We start from the raw sequence: 18,906 nt of genomic DNA on the forward strand, positions 1-18,906 counted from the left end.
TTTCACCAGACTTTACATAGCAAAACACGTACTTAGCATGATTTTTTTAAAATTACGAATCAAAATGTATTTAAATCAAGAACGACATGTCATACCATGTAACTTTTAACATTTTAACCAAAACGGCCCACCATAGTGTCAACTTTTGTCTTATTAAATTTTATTTGAAACGACACACCATATTATCGACGTTGTATACACTATTTGTTTTTTACACAAAAGCGATGTACTGTGCTATCGACTTTTATAAACAAACGAATTTTAAAACGAAATGGCACACCACACTACTATCATTGTATAATAGTAATGAATTTTACACCAAACTGGGAACCGTACTTCGTGCGTTTGTCAACACAGAAGATAAACCCCTTTTTTTAAATTACAAATCAAATTGTATTTAAATCAAGAACGACACGTCATACCATGTAACTTTTTACATTTTAACCAAAACGGCCGACCATAGTGTCAACTTTTGTCTTATTAAATTTTATTTGAAACGACACACCATATTATCGACGTTGTATACACTATTTGCTTTTTACACAAAAGCGATGTACTGTGCTATCGACTTTTATAAACAAACGAATTTTAAAACGAAATGGCACACCATACTACTATCATTGTATAATAATAATGAATTTAACACCAAACTGGGAACCGTACTTCGTGCGTTTGTCAACACAGAAGATAAACACCGTTTTTTTTTGTTTTTTTTTAAAAACTAAACATTTGCTCCTTCGATCTCTGATGAAGACGAAATTAATTATGAAATTTGGTAATGATGATGTTAAGTGACTTCAGTAAGGTTGTCCCCCTTCCACTGTAAGCGTAATATATATGCGATTCACCCTGTGCCAAATTTTTACACAAGACGGATCCAAAATTTATTCACCACAAAAAAAAAAAAAATACATCACATAAAATATAAGGTTTATGTTTGTGAAATCCGTTTTATATGACAAAAACACGTATTTGTTACTTTTAACAATATCCAGTATTTGTTATCGATAAGATTGATCTAGGCTAAACATCATCATTCTGGTCTTATTAACTATAACTCGTGAACGTTAAAAGTAACACTGTGACTTCGTTTAAGTTACCTCCCTTACCCTAATACGCATTCATATATTTCTATACTCAGGTATTTTTTGTTTGTTTGTTTTTTTAATGGGATTTCTTTGATTTTTTTTTCAATTTTTTTTTTCTTTTTTTAATCATACGAGACTCATAAATTACCAGTGCATCATAGCTTATTCAGATTCGGATTTTATTTATACTGTAGAGTTAAAAAAAAAAACTTACAATTCATTGTAAATCGATTTAACCCCCCCCCACCCCCCTTTCAAATAAAAATATCATTACCTTATTGAGTGTGTATTTCCATGATTTCCACTGTTTGATTTTTGTTCGTGTTTTTTTTTCATGTTCTGACATGCTGACATAGTCGTTAAACATTAAATGACAAAATCCACACTGAAACATTTTGATTTTCGGGGAATTTCCAACAAATCACGTCCGTATCCTTTGGAGGATTCACCACATACTATATATTAGATACGTCTGTTTGTCCTTTTTCAACATTCAGGTACACCTTCATTGGCTGTTTCCATGTCAACGTGAAAAAAACATTCTTTCAGTAGGAAAACTCTTTTGTCAAGACTGGGTTTTCCCCATTTTACTACATGCATTATATGAAATGTGTGCTCAAAAAAAAAAAAAAAAAAAAAAAGGTTTGCTTAAAATCTTCATAACGTTGATCACCTTTTTTTTTTATTGCATCTAGCCATGTCTTTTTTTAATCTTACTCAGTCATTCTTACACTGATTATATTTTATTTTCCAATTCACATCATTATTCGAGTCTTGGAATAAATATGACCTATATTTTCTGTCAATGATTTTTTCAATTTTTTTTTGTTGTTGATTAAATCACCTTCTTTCAATATATCTCCCCCCCCCCCAATCTTCACTTTGTACGTCTGAGTTTACAAAGTATTTCGGGTACTTGTGTGCTCAAAAAAAAAAAAGGTTTGTAAATCATATTTCATTTCAAAGCCGCTTACACAAAGATTCTTTTTTTTTCCTTGTGATATTCCTGTACTTTTAAATCCTTTTTTCCCATCTGTATTTTTTTTGTCTCGTTTAAAGCCCACTATCCTCGTTAAATGCACTAAAGGATTTCAGTTATATAATGTACTTTAATTATTTCTCGTAGTTCATTTTCCCCCAAAACTCTTACGACTAAGAATAACATTTACGCACGAGATTAGACAAATAGTAACGACTGTCAAATTTATAGAATGACTGTAAATTCTTAGTCTTAAGATGATTTGTGGAAAAAAGGACTACTGAGAAATGTTTATGCCTTCCGAAAAAGAAGAAGTCGATGTATTTCGAGAAATAATCTTTATTAATCTATATGTATTAAAAAAAAACAAACAAACAAAAATTCAGCACGGTCCCTTGCTCACAATACACCCTCACGTCTCCCTGTTAAAAAAAAAACAGCAAAAAAAAACATATTTAATTGTATTTTAAATCCATATTTTTAATTTTTATAGGAAATGTGATCTTTAAATTTTAAGTAAACATGTGATATTGATTGAAACATTTTAAATTTTAAAAAGAAATTATTTCACAAATACGTTTTTTTTTTGTTACTTACATTTTACACACTAGTCTTTTTCTGGGACCGGAGGCCGTATGCCGCCCCCCCCCCCCCCGTCGCCACTGGGAGCTTCCTCTTCCTCTTCGTCTGCTTGCCGACGGGGGGGGGGGGGGGGGACGGGTGTCTCGTCCATCTCAAACAGCTCGGCGTTGAACCTCATGTCCGTGGTGGCCGGTCTTCTAGATGCATGTAACATCCCTAGATGGGGCACCTCCGTCCTCCGTTTGATGGGGAGCCGACACGTCCAGCCCAACTTCCGCTTTAAGAAGCGGAAGAGGAAACCCATAAGGAGACCACACACCAGTAAAAAACTGGTGAGGGCCAACCCATAGGCCGTGTCCACTGAAAAATTTGTAAAATATATATTAATCACAGTTTTTTGGATACCTTACGTAATATTAACCAATATTTATAATCGTTTATCTGAAAAAAAAAAACTTTATAAAAAAAGAAAGTAAGAAAAATCCTTGTATCAATTTCTTTTATACATTTATAATCGTTTATCTGGAAAAAAAACTTAAAAAAAAAAGAAAGTAAGAAAAATCCTTGTATCAATTTCTTTTATACATTTTGATTTCATGTTTTGAAATATTCCTTTAAATCAGAAATCAAAGAGATCAATTTACAAATAAATATACAAATACTCACTTTAAGATGACATTTCTCACATGCAGCATGCAATTGATAAAATAATTTTTAAAAAAGATATTAGTAACATTAATTGAAAAACGCCTGTAAACATACTCTTTGTTTTTATTATTGTTATTTTATAAAAACATGCTTCTGTTAAATATTGAGAGGAGGTGTCCTTGGAACGAATGTTTTATTAAATACCTAGTGTGAATAAAGAACATTATTTACTACACTGCAGTTACGTATTCGTATACTGTTTCTTCATCGCTCTCATTGTCATTCTCATAGTTAGTAATCGTCTCTAAATTTAAATCATGAATGATGGTTTTTTTCCTTTGGTTATATTTTAATATACATACGCATGCTAAAATAAATATAGGAATGGCTAGTAATATTTAAAGATACATGAAACGTCCATGCTTAGTACCCCGGGTGTCATCTGCTGAACTACCCCTGGTCGTCACGCCCTCCGTGGTGCTGATGTCCTCAGTTGTACGCGTAAACGCAGATGACAGGTCTCTCGCACTGTAAATGTTAGGGGAACTGGATGTTGTGGACTTTTCAATCGTATGGTCGTTAGTTGAGTGAATGCAGGAACTGTATAATGTTGACTGAGGGTGTAATGATGATATAACAGAAGAGGGTATCATTGTCTTTCTCTGATGGTATGTGGCGGTGTGGGGGGTGAAAGAAGTGGTGATTGAATATGTGTGTGGGTATGTCGTCAATAATTCCGGGGTAGATGATTGCATTGCTGGGTGGGTCGTCATCTTTTGGTATGTAAATGTCAATGGCGAGGACGAGGGGTTTGATAGGTCGGTTGACGTCACAGTGTCTGAAGACTGCATACGAGTTGAAGAGACATAGTAATCTGGAGAAATGGTGTGTTCGCGAATGTCAGTATCTAAAGTTAATAAAACAACAATCTGAAATCATCTCAATTCTTATAAATAGTTGAGTCACAAAGTTTCAACGCAAAACGTAACACATTTAAAAAAAACAAACAAACAAACAAACTTTACGCGTAAAAACATTTTTTTAGATCAACAAATTAAAAAGAAAATTAACAAAAGAAAATCAAGTTAAATATTGGGGGGGGGGGGGGTAACGGAGTGGGAACAAAACAAAACTCAATATATCTGTAGAAATTCTCCTCTAAATGATGGATATGTTTTACTTATTTTTTTTTTAAAAAGTTAAATTCATAAACACGGAATATTGCATTTGATTTATCATTTTCAGAATTTCTACAGATCAGTGCACAACACTTATGAACTCACGTTCTTCTAGATGCAGGGTAGTGGACGACGCCGATGAAGTCATAATTTCTATACAAATACAGACAAAAAATTCCACTAATTATTTTTTTCTTTACCTTGGTAATGAATAAAAATATTTTACTCTTTTCTTCATACCTTCGCAATTCTTTTTTGGTCGTCCGAGCTCAAAAATTTCCTGGCAGACCATACCGGAAAATGAACTGATGACAAAGCGCAATTACATGAAATTGACAGTAGGCGGAGTTTTCTCACGTTTTCAATTTTGTTCGATCATCAATTTCGATGAGGCACAGTACAGGTGGCTGTATCAAATTACGCTTTGTCATCATTTCACCCAAGTAACGGCACAGATAGAAAACTATGTCACGTTCACCTTTTCTCTTTTTTAGGATACGTCCCCCCCCCCCTTTTATTCTTATAAATTGTAAGGTAGTTAATTACAGAGTTTTAAGAGATATTATAATTATACGTGAGTTATAAACAATGCATATTAGACGAATATATATTTTTTTTACACTTAAATGATAGAGTGCATCTCAATATCTGAAACGATTCATTCATTAAAAAAAATCTTTAAAAAGAAAAAGTCCCAAACACTTATTTACCTGTACAGGTAAATTTCTCGCCCGAGTCCAACATGAGGATAGACTTGACTCTGTCCTGGCAGAATCTCTTGTAGTTCTCTATTGGACAATTTCCTTTAATCATGAGTTGTTCTATGGGGGACGTTAACCGGATTTTCTTGATCCAACAGTTCACCTGTACAACTCTACCTGAATACACACAGGCCTCCTCCCAAGGACACTCGGCAAAATCCAAAGAATATGTGCATTCCTGAGATAGATCGCACCTATACACCAAAGAAATGGTCATCAACCATAATATAATACGTAATGCCATTTTTTTTAATCAATGCAAAAATCGGAAGAAATAATTTTTTTTTTTTTTTTTTGATAATTACAACCGCTTATACAGAATTTGAAATGGTAAATGACTGTAATGTATTTTATTAAAATGGGACATAAAGAACATTCAAACAATGATTACCTACTAACACATTTAACTTGTCCTCTTAATTGATTCATTATCACCCGTATCAGAAAAATTTTATTTATTGTCTTTATCTATTGTTGTCTGGGGTGTTCCCGCATTTTCCTATTAATTTTGCTCAATCTGTGACTCGCGAGTTCTTTCGACTACACGGGGAGGGGTCCTGTATGACACAGTTTTACCATATTAGGTCATCTTTAGCAATTTTACTTTTTTCCTTTAAAAATGAAGAAAATAAAAACCGTTTTTTTTTTCATTGTTATACCCTTTTCCAATCAAAATTCAGTAGAAATAATGCACACTGACTCTTCACCATATAAAAAGAGGAAAAACGCGCTAAATCTTCACTCATTTTTTTGGACCCCCCCCCCTCTTTCAACATGGAACGGTATTTCATGTTTTCTCATTTTTTAGTCAGAAAAAAAAAATTGAAACTTTCTTTTCAGAGATATTTATTTCTTTTTTTTTTTTAAAGGCATTGTATTTGTGACGAGGTTAGGGAAATAATAGAGAATCTAACTTCAATCTGTGTGCAATTGGGGAGATTGCCCTGCCCGTGAGTATTTTTATTCTTTCCTGGAGTAATGATTCTTTGGATGTTATTCTTAAGCATCAGGTATGTCCAATATTAATTTCTGGGTTTTTTTCATTTATAGCATGGATTTTTATTCCAATAAAAGAAGGGCGCCTGTGACTAGGTATTTCCCATAATTTTACTTTTTTCTACTTCTACTTGAAAAGATTTCCTTCTTTTTTCACTTAGTTCATCATAAATAATTCTCATCGAAGGTATTATGATCGGATAAAATTAACATACATTATTTTTTTCAATATCAAGATTAATGATTATATTTAAAAAATCATATATTTCTTTTTTAAATTGACATTTGTTAATGCTACCATAAAAAGATCATCTTTCAATTTGCATTTTTATCTCATTTTTCAGTACACCAACTGAGTAAGTTTATTTTACGGAAAATTTTCGAGAGAACATAATCAATAAAAATGAAATTATACCTACTTTAATTAATATTCAAATTATGTATTCGACGCTTTTTTTTCTGTTAAAATAGAGAACCCAGTAGACGCCGAACAGTGTCACTGATGACAACAGAGTTAGTATTTTTTTCGTCATGATTTTAGACAATTTTTCTCTTCTTCATATTAAAGGCAATAGTGTATACTCTTTCATTTGCAAATTGTGTATCCTTTTGCTTTTTTTTTTTTATAGCGAGACCCCTCAGCGCCCCGCGGCGGCATTGGGGTTAGTATTTTTTTTTCTAAAAGGATTTTGGTCAAACTTCATCTTCTAAATTGTTAGTAAAAATGTTTTAACTATTTTCCCCCTTTTATTTTCTTCTGCACAGACAGCCACCCAATGCCCCAAGGAGGAGGAATCTGTTAGTATATTTATTGCAATGATTAGTCTTAAAATACGAAAAATAATGTATACACTTCTTACACATCATTATTAAACATTGATTTTTTTTTTTTTACAGTCCAATTGTAGACATCATCACTATAAGTGATGAGTAAGTGATTTATTTTTTTTTCAAATCATACCTGAGTTTTTCCTCCTTTAAAATGTATTTTTTTTATTTATATTGAACTCTTATTATTCCAGTAGTACAAACCAAGGTGAGATGGAAAGATACTCCCTTTTAGGGAGTACTTTTGATCTTCTAAATATGTCCACATTTGATTTGAGGTAATTGAAAATATCCTTCTGCACAGTGACTTATTTTTTTTTTTAAAGAGAGATTTTCACACAATCGTTTTAAGATAAAACGTTTATAGGTCTTGACAATTGTTTTTAGCCCTGAGGACAAGGAAGAGGAAAGGAACAGTGAGGAGAGAAAAAGAGACAACAATGAGGAGGAAAACAAAGAATCATCGTAAGTAGTTTTTAAATATAATATATGGTCATTAAATTCTTATCGTATAAAAAATTCTTCTTTGGACTTAGATTATTCTTTAAAGTTTTTCGGGGGGGGGGGGGGGAAATAAGGGGAATACAAGTTCACTGTGAAATATTGATAAATCTTACATCGAAATTGTTTTATTTCTTTCAGATAAGCGTGGTGTGGAGTTGTCTAATGTGAATTGATGATTTTGATTTAATTAAAAATAAGAAATGTTTTGGAATTGTTTCTGTCATTTTTTTTGGAGAAGGGACTGCAAGGATAGACAAAAAGAGAAAAACACCTGGTCTGAAAACATTTAATTGTATACACGCATGCTTGGATTTATTTACTACAAGTTCACTATTCGTATGCTTGATTGGATCCGTTTATTCCGATTTTTACCTGTATCCTACAGGTAATGAACTTTTTCGAGAAGCATTGACTCTTACAGTTGACAGTTTAACTTTTTTATGTATTATGTATCGAAGTATGAAATTGATAAGAAAAAAAAACCCAGTGATTTTGTGGGTATTAGGAACTCTCACATTATTTGCAAACGAAAGAGACAATATATTCCTCTTATGTAAAAAAGTAAAACCGTCCCTGATTAAAAGTCAACGCTTCTCGAATGAGTTCATTATTTATATACCGAACCCTCATTTGACTCTTGTGTATTACATTGACAGATGCTACATAGCTGAATGAACAAATTTACTACGATCTCCACTATACAGGTCATATTTAAATCTCCAAGGCGTCCCCTTTTTTAACTTCTCGTATTCATATTGAAATTCTTTATTCACTGTATAATTTGATTCCGTGTCTCATTGTTACTCGTATCAATACGTATAAAGGAGAATAAAAACCCATAAAGGGGTACCAACGAAATCCCTGATGGAAAATCACCAGTTAGGGATCCGTGAACAACCCTTTGTGAACACATTGTTTGGTCTTATTGATGTCACTGGGTTTTCCCCACTCTCCATTGTTCCCTTTTTTCTATACCCCATTGTTCCCTTGTACTCTCCCCTTTTTAGGTAAAGGGTACACCATTGTCCAAGGGCACTCGACCATATGTCGGACAAGGTCATTGGGGGTCTCTATTTTCCCCTCCATTGTTCTCCCCATTGTTCTCTTACACAATACCCCCATTGTATACTCCCCTCAGGTGTCGGTCATACTACTGTCATGTATGTAGTACATAAATACAGGTGAATACAAACCAATGCTCCTTGTTTTTTCTGCTAATTGGATAATACCTTCAACACTTTAACCCCTGGCAACTTGGTTGACATTTAATATGTAAGAGGCTTATTATTTAGACTTTAGCCTAAAGCATACATTAGCTAAAATGCTTTTTTTTTGGGGGGGGGGGGGGTCCTGGGAAATACAGATTGTCATCAATATTTTATGTTAATAATGTTAATCAATTGTTTTTACAGATTTTACAGCAGTAAAATATTAAATCTGCTTAGTGTATACATTGAAATGAAAACATCAATAAATTTCTTAAAAGGTGATATTAATGATGATTATAAATGCAATGGAAGATAATTAGAAAAAAAAACAAACTACCTACTGACCTTGAAAATGTGAGCACTTAAAAACCCCAAATGATGGCCATAATAAGAAACAGTTGTAAAGATGACATGGGCAACCCACCATATTATTTGATCATTATTTAAAACGATTAATTGAAATTAGAATCCTGAAAAGAAGGTTGTCCCTCATCAAAAGATGCACAAAAAAGTGCATATTGTACATGCAACTTTCCAGTGTTGCATTTGGAGAGGCCCTTCATTACAAAAAAAAAAAACATTCATGTAAAGGTACTTTGTAACATCAAAGTACTGAAAGTACTGAAAGCCGGGCTTTAATATGTTCGAGTGTATTATCTTATCCTAATTTAGTACATATTTGAAAATCTTTCTTTCTGACCATTGATATTTAACAGGTAGAGTTTGTATGATTATGATTAACAATAACCCATCTACCAATAATTAAAATTAACGGTCCAGAACCCAACGTTAAGACCCCAGGATAGGACTTGGTGATATTTTTAATGAAAATACATTTATACCTTTCTAATTATTAAGCTCACCATGGTTATGCATGGTAACAGTGCACTTTGAGTGGTTTTGCTGATTCATACAGGCATATAGTATCGGAGGAGCTAGGGGTGTCACCATTTTTCAAACATAAACTTTTACAATGGACAATGTACATTGAAAGGTTGATTGACTCTTCGCAATCAAATTTTGAATTGGAACTTTCAACTCACTCTTCGTAATATAAACCAGGTGTTTACCACGAGCGACGAACAGATTTACTAAAAGCAAAATGGATAGTCTAATTTTAATTAGATTGTACCCATCATTTTATTGCAGCATATTAAAATTACGGTAATTTGGTAATGAATTAATGAAATTCGAAATGTGAAAGTAAGTTGTAGCCCACCCCTACTCCTTCTCCAACGGAATAGGATTTTCGGGTTTCGACAATTCTCCTTTTTTCTCCTTTAAAAATGATACTACATGCCTGTATTAATCAGAAAAAAAATTCTTTATTTTTGGTCCTCTAGGAAACCAGCTGCACGAAAATTATAATTATCTAATCTTTATGACATGAATATGAGTCTAGTTCTAGTTCCAGGTTCGGCCAAAATGGTCATTGCCTGAGAAAATCATGATATATTCAGGTCTTTATGGCTCGTACATAGATGGCTCTTCATTCTGAACAGGAAATTTTGAAGCAAAGACTAACCAACTTTTTCTGAAAAATTATAATGTGTTGTACTTAGATAAAGACTAATGAACATTTTTATATGTTGTTTTCTTTTAATTATATATTAATATAAACGATTTTTATTTCCCAGCACCCTTGAGAGCTTGCATGTATTTTAAGACTAATTTTTTTGGAATGCGCGCGCACGCTCAATATACTGTAAAGCGCTTTGGGAGCACATACGAAATGAATCCAAGGTGAGAAGTCTCGAACAAAATTTTCACATTCAAAACAGTATACCATTGACTTTTCACTAAAAATTTGATCTGAATTTGTAAACATAAAAATTTTCGACGCTAAATTGATTGTTCAATGGGTATAAATAATTTATATATTATACATAAACATATTCACATGAAATTTCTATCTTAAAGTTTACATTTTTATTTATTTATATGAAAGAAAATAAATAGTTTTGAACTTCATTTACATCACCTTTACACAAGATCTTAGTCGCCCGCTTGGCGCAGTGGTAAGAGCGTCTGCTCTAGAGTCGCGAAGTAAGGAGTTTATCCTTACGTCGCGGGTTCGAGACCGGTCCTTCCGTTGACACGTATAAACCGAGGTCCCGTGTCGCAATAGTTGCTGGCACGAAAAAGATCCCTCACTGCTCAATGGCCGTAAGTGCCGAGCTCGAGTATAGGACAAAATTTGGAGCTCTCCACCGGCAAGTGGTAGTGTCTCCATATGAGTGAAAAATTCTCGAGAGGGACGTTAAACAACATGCAAACAAACAAACACAAGATCTTATCCATCATAAGGATTTGTTCGAAATTATTTATTAGAAAGGAGAAAGTTATTTTAATTGCATTCAGGGTTATCGAAGTAATACCGTATTTTCAAACCCTTTTCTTTAAACGCATTCAAATTTTAACTTTTTTATTTGAGTAGTAATATATTGAAAACATTTCAGCATTACCAGTATTACAAATGTAAGATTAATCTTCATGAATATTTACATACATACATCATTAGGCTAAAAAAAAATTGTTTGTTTCCGGTTATAACCGACTGACCTCCTACACATTTTTTTTCAGAAAATTACGAGTTTCCGTAACTGTCTCTTTGTTTTACGAATTCGTAATGGCGGCGCACTTGTTTGCTGCAAGTAGTCGGTGTTCGCTGTATTTTATGCCGTTAATATAATCATAAAATCATCCTTTTCAAATTATTTTGAAAGGAAAAATTTAATAAATTGTCTCCTGTTAAGCCGGTTTCACAAGATCAACCCTGAAAATATCAAAAGGAATTAACACGGTATCATACCAAATTACATCTGATAAATGAAAACCGATATTTGTAAAATTCATTATTACATTAAATTTCTTGCAATTCAAGACACCTTAATGCTATACTGATCTGAAAAACACTTACAGATATCACGACATTGTCACTGAGCTTACTGTTTATACAAGCATTACGGACGTAAATAAATATAGGTCAGACTAATTATACTATAATATCAGTAAACAAACAAAAAATGTCATACAATTTTTTTTAATTCTACCAATAACATATGGCCAGTGAGGGGAATATATAAGTCATTTGTTTTATTTAATGTCACTAATTTAAACATTTAAGGTCACTAATTTTAACTTTTAAGAAAACAATTAATTTTTTTACAAAAAATATTTGTCTGTCAATTGCCAAACTTTTTTAAAAAGAATGTTGAACCATATGGTTTGCTGATTTTTCTTTAGATAGATTTGAATAAGAATTTAATTTTAAAAAATTAAATTCATATCGGTTTAATAATATAATTCATAGTTAAAGAAATGCACATATTTTTAGAGATATTCTTAAAGTTTCAAACAAACAGTACTTTTATCGCCGACTAGATACACCATGTACAATTGTCAGGCGACTTAATTCAGGCATAACGCACATTAATTAATTCTTTAAACTCCAATTTACTTAATCTATTTATTTGCTGAAAGACAAAACAGAGAATATAACCACTCACATAACATCGACGAAAACGATATGAAATTCTTTAACAATTCAATATAGGCAACCTGTCGAAAAACCCGCGCTTATTGAAAATAGTTCGCTTACAATATGCATTCAGTAGCGTATGTGCACAAATTGTTGTATCACGACTACCCTAATAAAGTAAATATCTAATTCCTCTTTTAATTTAATTCTCAAACAAAAATATTGATCAATTGACAATTCCGTAGATTGAGATGTAAAAAATATTTGTTTAAGTATCGTTCAATGTGACTATTTTGTTTATCGGAAGCGTCTGCTTTGACGCTGTTAGGCTTTTTGTTTACTTTTCTGAACATGTGCTATTTATAGTAAGGCAGTCGATCACGATGCCTACAGCCAGGACTTTGCTTTCAGCAAAGCCCGGCTAAAAATGGATTAAAATCACCCACGTGGGTTTCAGAGGAAGTTGAAAACAATCAGTGATCAGAAAAGCTCACAAGCTTATAGCTCAGTCGAGCTAAAAGGTAACTTTAAAAATATGATACATTTTCAAGACCTTGTTTTATTAATATTTTGTAAAGAAACGGTTTTTCTTGAATATGTAAATGTACAGCTATGTAGCTACAGTTATGAATAATGTTTTTTATACCCCCGCTCCGAAGGAGAGGGGGGTATACTGTTTTACCCTTGTGTGTCTGTCTGTCTGTCTGTCTGTCCGTCTCTCTGTCTGTCTGTCTGTCTGTCCGTAACAAATTTTGGTCGTAGTTTTCTCAGCAACTACTCATCGCAGATGCTTGAAATTTTAGCACAATCTTTGTTTAGGCATGCCATATGGTGGGATTCATTTTTGTACTAATCCGATGTCAACTTCCTGTTTATCCGTGTGTCTGTCCGTATCACACATAACAAACTTTGGTCGCAGTTTTCTCAGCAACTACTCATCACAGGTGCTTGAAATTTTAACACGCTCTTTGTTTAGGCATGCCATATGGTGGGATTCATTTTTGTACTAATCCGATGTCAACTTCCTGTTTATCCGTGCGTCTGTCCGTATCACACATAACAAACTTTGGTCGCAGTTTTCTCAGCAACTACTCATCACAGGTGCTTGAAATTTTAACACACTCTTTGTTTAGGCATGCCATATGGCGGGATTCATTTTTGTACGAATCCGATGTCAACTTCCTGTTTATCCGTGCGTCTGTCCGTACCATACATAACAAATTTTGGTCGTAGTTTTCTCAGCAACTACTCATTGCAGATGCTTGAAATTTTAGCACAATCTTTGTTTAGGCATGCCATATGGTGGGATTCATTTTTGGAACAAATCCGATGTCAACTTCCTGTTTATCCGTGCGTCTGTCTGTACCATACATAACAAATTTTGGTCGTAAATTTCTCAGCAACTACTCACTGCAGATGCTTGAAATTTTAGCACAATCTTTGTTTAGGCATGCCATATAATGGGATTCATTTTTGGAACAAATCCGATGTCAACTTCCTGTTTATCCGTGCGTCTGTCTGTACCATACATAACAAATTTTGGTCGTAGTTTTCTCAGCAACTACTCATCGCAGATGCTTGAAATTTTAGCACAGTCTTTGTTTAGGCATGCCATATATTGGGATTCAGTTTTTACAAATCCGATGTCAATTTCCTGATTATCACTGTGTTTGTCCATAACCGAACTTGTGTATTCACATCAGAGCGGGGGTATTATTAGTGAGCATTGGCTCACAGACTTCTTGTTTTTTCTTTTATCTAGCTAGAAATTTTAAGATATTTGGAATTTTCTGCCATAACTAATATGATAATTATTATACAAATTTGAGTATTTTCTTTCAAATCTAAAAATGTCTGTACATACATAGACTAGTCCATTCCAAGTTTTTTCTTTGTTTAGGGTCTACCCTTCTTGTGAAAACTTGCTTACCTTTTTGCAAAAAAACACAAGGCAATAAACAAAACACATGCAGACTTTATAGTCATAAAAATGACATCTAGCTATCAAAGGATTTGATTTTATTAATCTATTTTACCGAGTATTTTTCTCATAGAAGATCTATTTTTTGGCAAAATCAAGGTATTAAATGCATAAAATTTACATAAAATGAGATATTGTAGACAAATATGAAAAGAAATCGACAGAATTTAAGAATTTTGAACAAAAAAAATTTAAATTTAGGCCTCCTGATTTTGTTTTTCCTGGTGGGGTGTCAAAAACCAAGGCTCATGAGGACACTAAACATAGAAAAAAATTGGAATGGCCCTATATAAATACCAATTTTTAACAATGCAAACCAATGTTCACCTTTCACTGAAGTGATTTTGAGGCAATTTTCTTTTGTATCCCCATCCACTGATGCATTGCCTTGGGATCAAGCTTTGAAAGTGGGTCATTAAATTTATTGAATGATGGCCAATATTTAATGACACTGTGTTCATTTCTGAGCAAACACTCAGCAATTCGGGTAATATCAATGGATTTGTCCACCTCCGGTCTTTTCCTTCCAGCCTTCACTGTATTGTTTACTTGCACAAGTTTTTGCTTCATAGTATCAATAACTTGCGAAGACATTGTAACTACCTTGGCTGAATTAAACGACTTATTAGCGCCCTGTGTATTGAGCTGACTTTTTATCTTTTTGATCTGGAGTTCCACGCAGTTATCATTTGGTATATTTTGGTCTACTCCTCCCATCAAATTCTGACATATATTCCACTTGTACTCAAAACTTTCTCTTGGGCTGAGTATGGCAGCGATATATGCAATATATCTCCATAGCCATAGTTTATATTTAGTATGCCCAAGTGCACCTGCATAGAGCCATTCAAATTTTGAATTACGAAGGCAACGTTCACCGTCCCCCATTCGATAAGCATCACAAGTGTCATGTAGTAATTAAGCCATCTTTAGGAAACTGGAAACGACACTGTCGGATCTTTTTGGAGATGTGCACTCATGAAATTGCCACTGGTGTTTCTTTCTAAGATGATTCCTAAAGTGACCTTCAGTTACATAGTGTTTTCCACATAATGCACATTGAAACCCAGCTGCATCCTTCATTTCACAAAGTTTTTGACAGTCTATATCTAACTGTTTAATATCTTCTTGCAGTTCTTCAATGTAATTTGTATCTTTAACAACTAAACTGTCCATAACAGAATCAGCTTGCTCATATATCCAGTCTCTCTTTTGATTTTCATTCATGAGGGAGAACAAGGGAAAGCTAGCAGGTTTGTCCTGTATATCATTCATGCTGTGTAAACTCATAAATGCAGCAACCACGTATCCACTCAATACATCCATAATGTACCTCTTGTGTGACCTAGATATTAATAGAAAACAATTGTTTGGAGATGGAAAAAAAAAATAAACACACATCAAAAATTCCAACATACTAAAAATTGTAGTGCTAGTTAATCGTTTGGATTGGCGTCTCTTTATTTTTCTTTTTTTTATGCTTAACACAAACAAGAAGTCCATGGGCCAAATTGCTCACCTAAACACTTTGGCTAGTTTTGGCTTGAATCTACACTAACTGATGATGCTTCCATATTTCTTTCACTATATATATACAGTAGCTGCAACGTTATTGTTGACAAACCAATCGTGCAGAATCGTTCGTGTAACGTGCGTGATCGTTCGTGTAACGTGCGAGATCGTGCGTTTATCAGACTCAATCGTTTGCGGTTTTAATCGTGCGTGATCGTGCATTAAGAAACGTGTAAATTTCATTTTGTTAGTTTTTATCGGAATGTTATTTGTTATACAAGCATTTCGCTTGTCTTTTTTTTTCAATCCAAATGAAACAAATGAAGCGCGATTTACATAATTGAAAGCAGAACGAAATAATTACCGCTTGGAAATAAGCAATATAGTAAGTCGTACAATATTGTGTTCTTGTCAAATAGCTTGATTTTTGTGATAAAACATACGTAGATGTTTAAGGATTTTTTTTCTCTGATGTTAATTATGTTTACTGCTAATTATGGTCAAGATATTTTTGAAATCAATAGATCAAAAATAGATATCTTCACAAATAAATAAACAATTCTCAATGTTTACATAAATATTTAGTCGGCAAATGTACATGTACACGACATGGACAAACACCACCAAATGTTTTCCCATAGACTTCCATACAAATTCAAATCACTGTCACTTATTTATATAATCAATATTAAAAAAATCAGTCACTGTGAAAGAAAGTTCAAAACCTCATCTTCAAAATTCCACCACGAAAAATATATCGTACCGTTGCGTTTTTCCTTTAAATTTTGGCCTGTTTACAACTGATATAGATCCGCACTAAATGAAACTGTCCAGCAACATATCACCCCTCATCTCAAGTCTTCCTTTATAAGTCCTATATCTTTTTACACATTCTGTTATGTCACATATAATTTTTATCACTTATATTTCACTGTCAAATTCCACCACAAAGATTTTCTGTTAATGACCAATCAGGACTCCTGTCAGCTTTTCTTCTCCGCACAACTTTGGGTGTCCAAGATGGCGGCCCCCTGTACCTAGGCAATTCTGGTGTTTTTCCTATAACCAAATGGACAACAAAGTGAAAAAGTGGCCAATTTGACATTTTTAGATAACACGTATATTGTACATTTAAAATATGCAACATGAAGAAATTACATGTAAAATCATGCAAATTATGACTATCTATTTAATGTAACCCCCCCCCCCCCCTACACAGAATTAATGCAACTGTGATATGAAGATGTATTGAAAGTGAACTTCACATTGACTTTTTACAGTGATTATGAAATAAAATATGTAATCAACTGACTAACAGTGTTATTTCTTAAGTTTTCAAGAGGATTTGAGGGATTACATGCAATTTTCACATTCAGGGTATAGTGTACCCGGTTTAAAAAAAATATAACCAAAAAAATCAAATTATTGAGAAAAAAAGTTTTTAACATATATTTAATTTTAAAGTTCAAAATAAAATCAGTAAGCAGCTGACAGCCAATTAAGAGAAGATTATCAAAAGAGATGAGAAGTAATTTGATCTAGTAGTGTTGTTTCTCTGTAGCAGTAAAACTGTCATTACCCCCTTCAATACACCTACATTTTGCAGTGAGGGTTGCTGGCTAATTCCTATCATGATAATAAATTATTACACGATAACACCTTAACTTGACATGATGCTGATAGAGCAGTGAAAAAAGCACATCACAAGTGAATTTCACTTCAGACACAGTATCCGTAGTAAAATTTTCAGTCAGCTTTCAAAGATGGGAAAATTCAAAAGAGGGAATAATTATGGTTTTAAACCCAAATATGTGCCTCACAACAAGGGAAAATTACTTAACAAAGAAGAAAACTCACCTGCACCATTCACAAGAGTAGACCGGGAAACCCTGGAACTGGTGAGGCATCCACCCTCTGTGAGTGAGGAACAGGAAATGATGCTGCGACCTGGGTGTCACCGGTTGCTGCGGCCAAGACCCCTGAAAAAGAAAGAGAATCCTGAGGCTTTGATGCAGGCCGAATCCTTGGGGGTAATAACTACAGTTCTTTAAAATTTCATAAATAATGAAATTAAACCTCTACAATTAGTAAATAATTTTTCTAATTATTAGAATAGGCCCATGTAAGGCCAATATGCCTGAAAAAGGGGTATACCTAAGATCATGTCCAATTAATCAGCTTAATTAACTCATAATTAATTAATTCTATAAATTATCATAACAATCTTTAAAATTGATCATTTATTTGAAGAAAAAAGTTACAAAACCAGTTTCTATAGACTGTGATGAGTCTTTTGTCTCAATTCTGAAAACAAGTATAGTCTAAGGGGGGTTACTCTAATTTCTGAAAATGAACTTACCTGGATAGGAAGTGATCAGTTACAAAACTGGTTTCGGCAGGTGTGATACAGACTCCCACAGACTGCTTCATCTTCAAAAGACAAGTGGGATGTTCAATACAGCCTTCAAAGAACATGGGCGGACCAACCCTGGATGTGACGGCAACCTGACCTGGGACATGGACTCTGAGGAGAGGCGTGGCCTGGGTACTCGACTACGGCTGAAATGCAGCAGGTGCCCTTACATTTAAGAAATGCACAAGCTCTGTGTGGAAGTGCAGTCCAATTCCAGGGGAAAGAAAGCAGCAACAATAAACTATGGCCTACAAGTAGGTCTAAGTCAAACCCCCATTGGCAGTTCATCTCTGCGCAAAATTTTTATAGCCACCAACACTCCACCTCCGGCCGAGTCTTCACTACAAAAGACAAGTAACACTGTCATGCAAAAAGTAGTTACCCTAAATAAGTGTGATATGAAAAAAAGATGTAAGAAATTAGTTAATATTAATAAATTGCGGGGGCCCCAAACCCAAACAACATAGGAATTCGGTACTATACCCACAGGAACTCAATCTAAAATCACGGTTCATCTGTTTCAAGGCCAGATGCCTAAACGCATCATTTTAGGCTTTGTGGACAATGCGGCTTTTAACGGAGATAAAACTAAAAATCCGTTTCATTTCCAAAATGTGGGAATTAAGAAATTAGATGTCAGTATCAACGGAGAGAACATGAGTACTCGTTGTTTCGAACCTAATTTCAATGAAGATTTATATCTGAGATCCTATCTGAGTTTATATCAAGCACTGGGAAAATTAGGAG

General features: G+C 33.8%; 2 long non-coding RNA genes and 1 pseudogene across 2 annotated transcripts in view; 1 reads left to right on the top strand and 2 right to left on the bottom strand.

Annotated features, from left to right (window-relative positions):
• LOC133198813 (uncharacterized) overlaps positions 1-18,906 on the top strand; it is an 801,505-nt gene that overhangs the window by 391,274 nt on the left and 391,325 nt on the right. The gene's annotated exons all lie outside the window — the stretch shown is intronic.
• Positions 14,557-15,650, bottom strand: LOC133199185 (uncharacterized; annotated as a pseudogene).
• On the bottom strand, positions 16,452-18,497 carry LOC133198808 (uncharacterized). Its single transcript, XR_009722594.1, has 3 exons — positions 18,106-18,497; positions 17,604-17,725; positions 16,452-16,805 (listed from the first exon to the last, which is right to left on the bottom strand). It is a non-coding gene; the product is annotated as an uncharacterized LOC133198808 (long non-coding RNA).

This window comes from Saccostrea echinata, unplaced genomic scaffold, assembly GCF_033153115.1.
Source record: "Saccostrea echinata isolate AGI-Se365-2 ecotype Australia unplaced genomic scaffold, CSIRO_AGI_Sech_v1 ptg000033l, whole genome shotgun sequence".
Taxonomy (NCBI): Eukaryota; Metazoa; Mollusca; class Bivalvia; order Ostreida; family Ostreidae; genus Saccostrea; species Saccostrea echinata.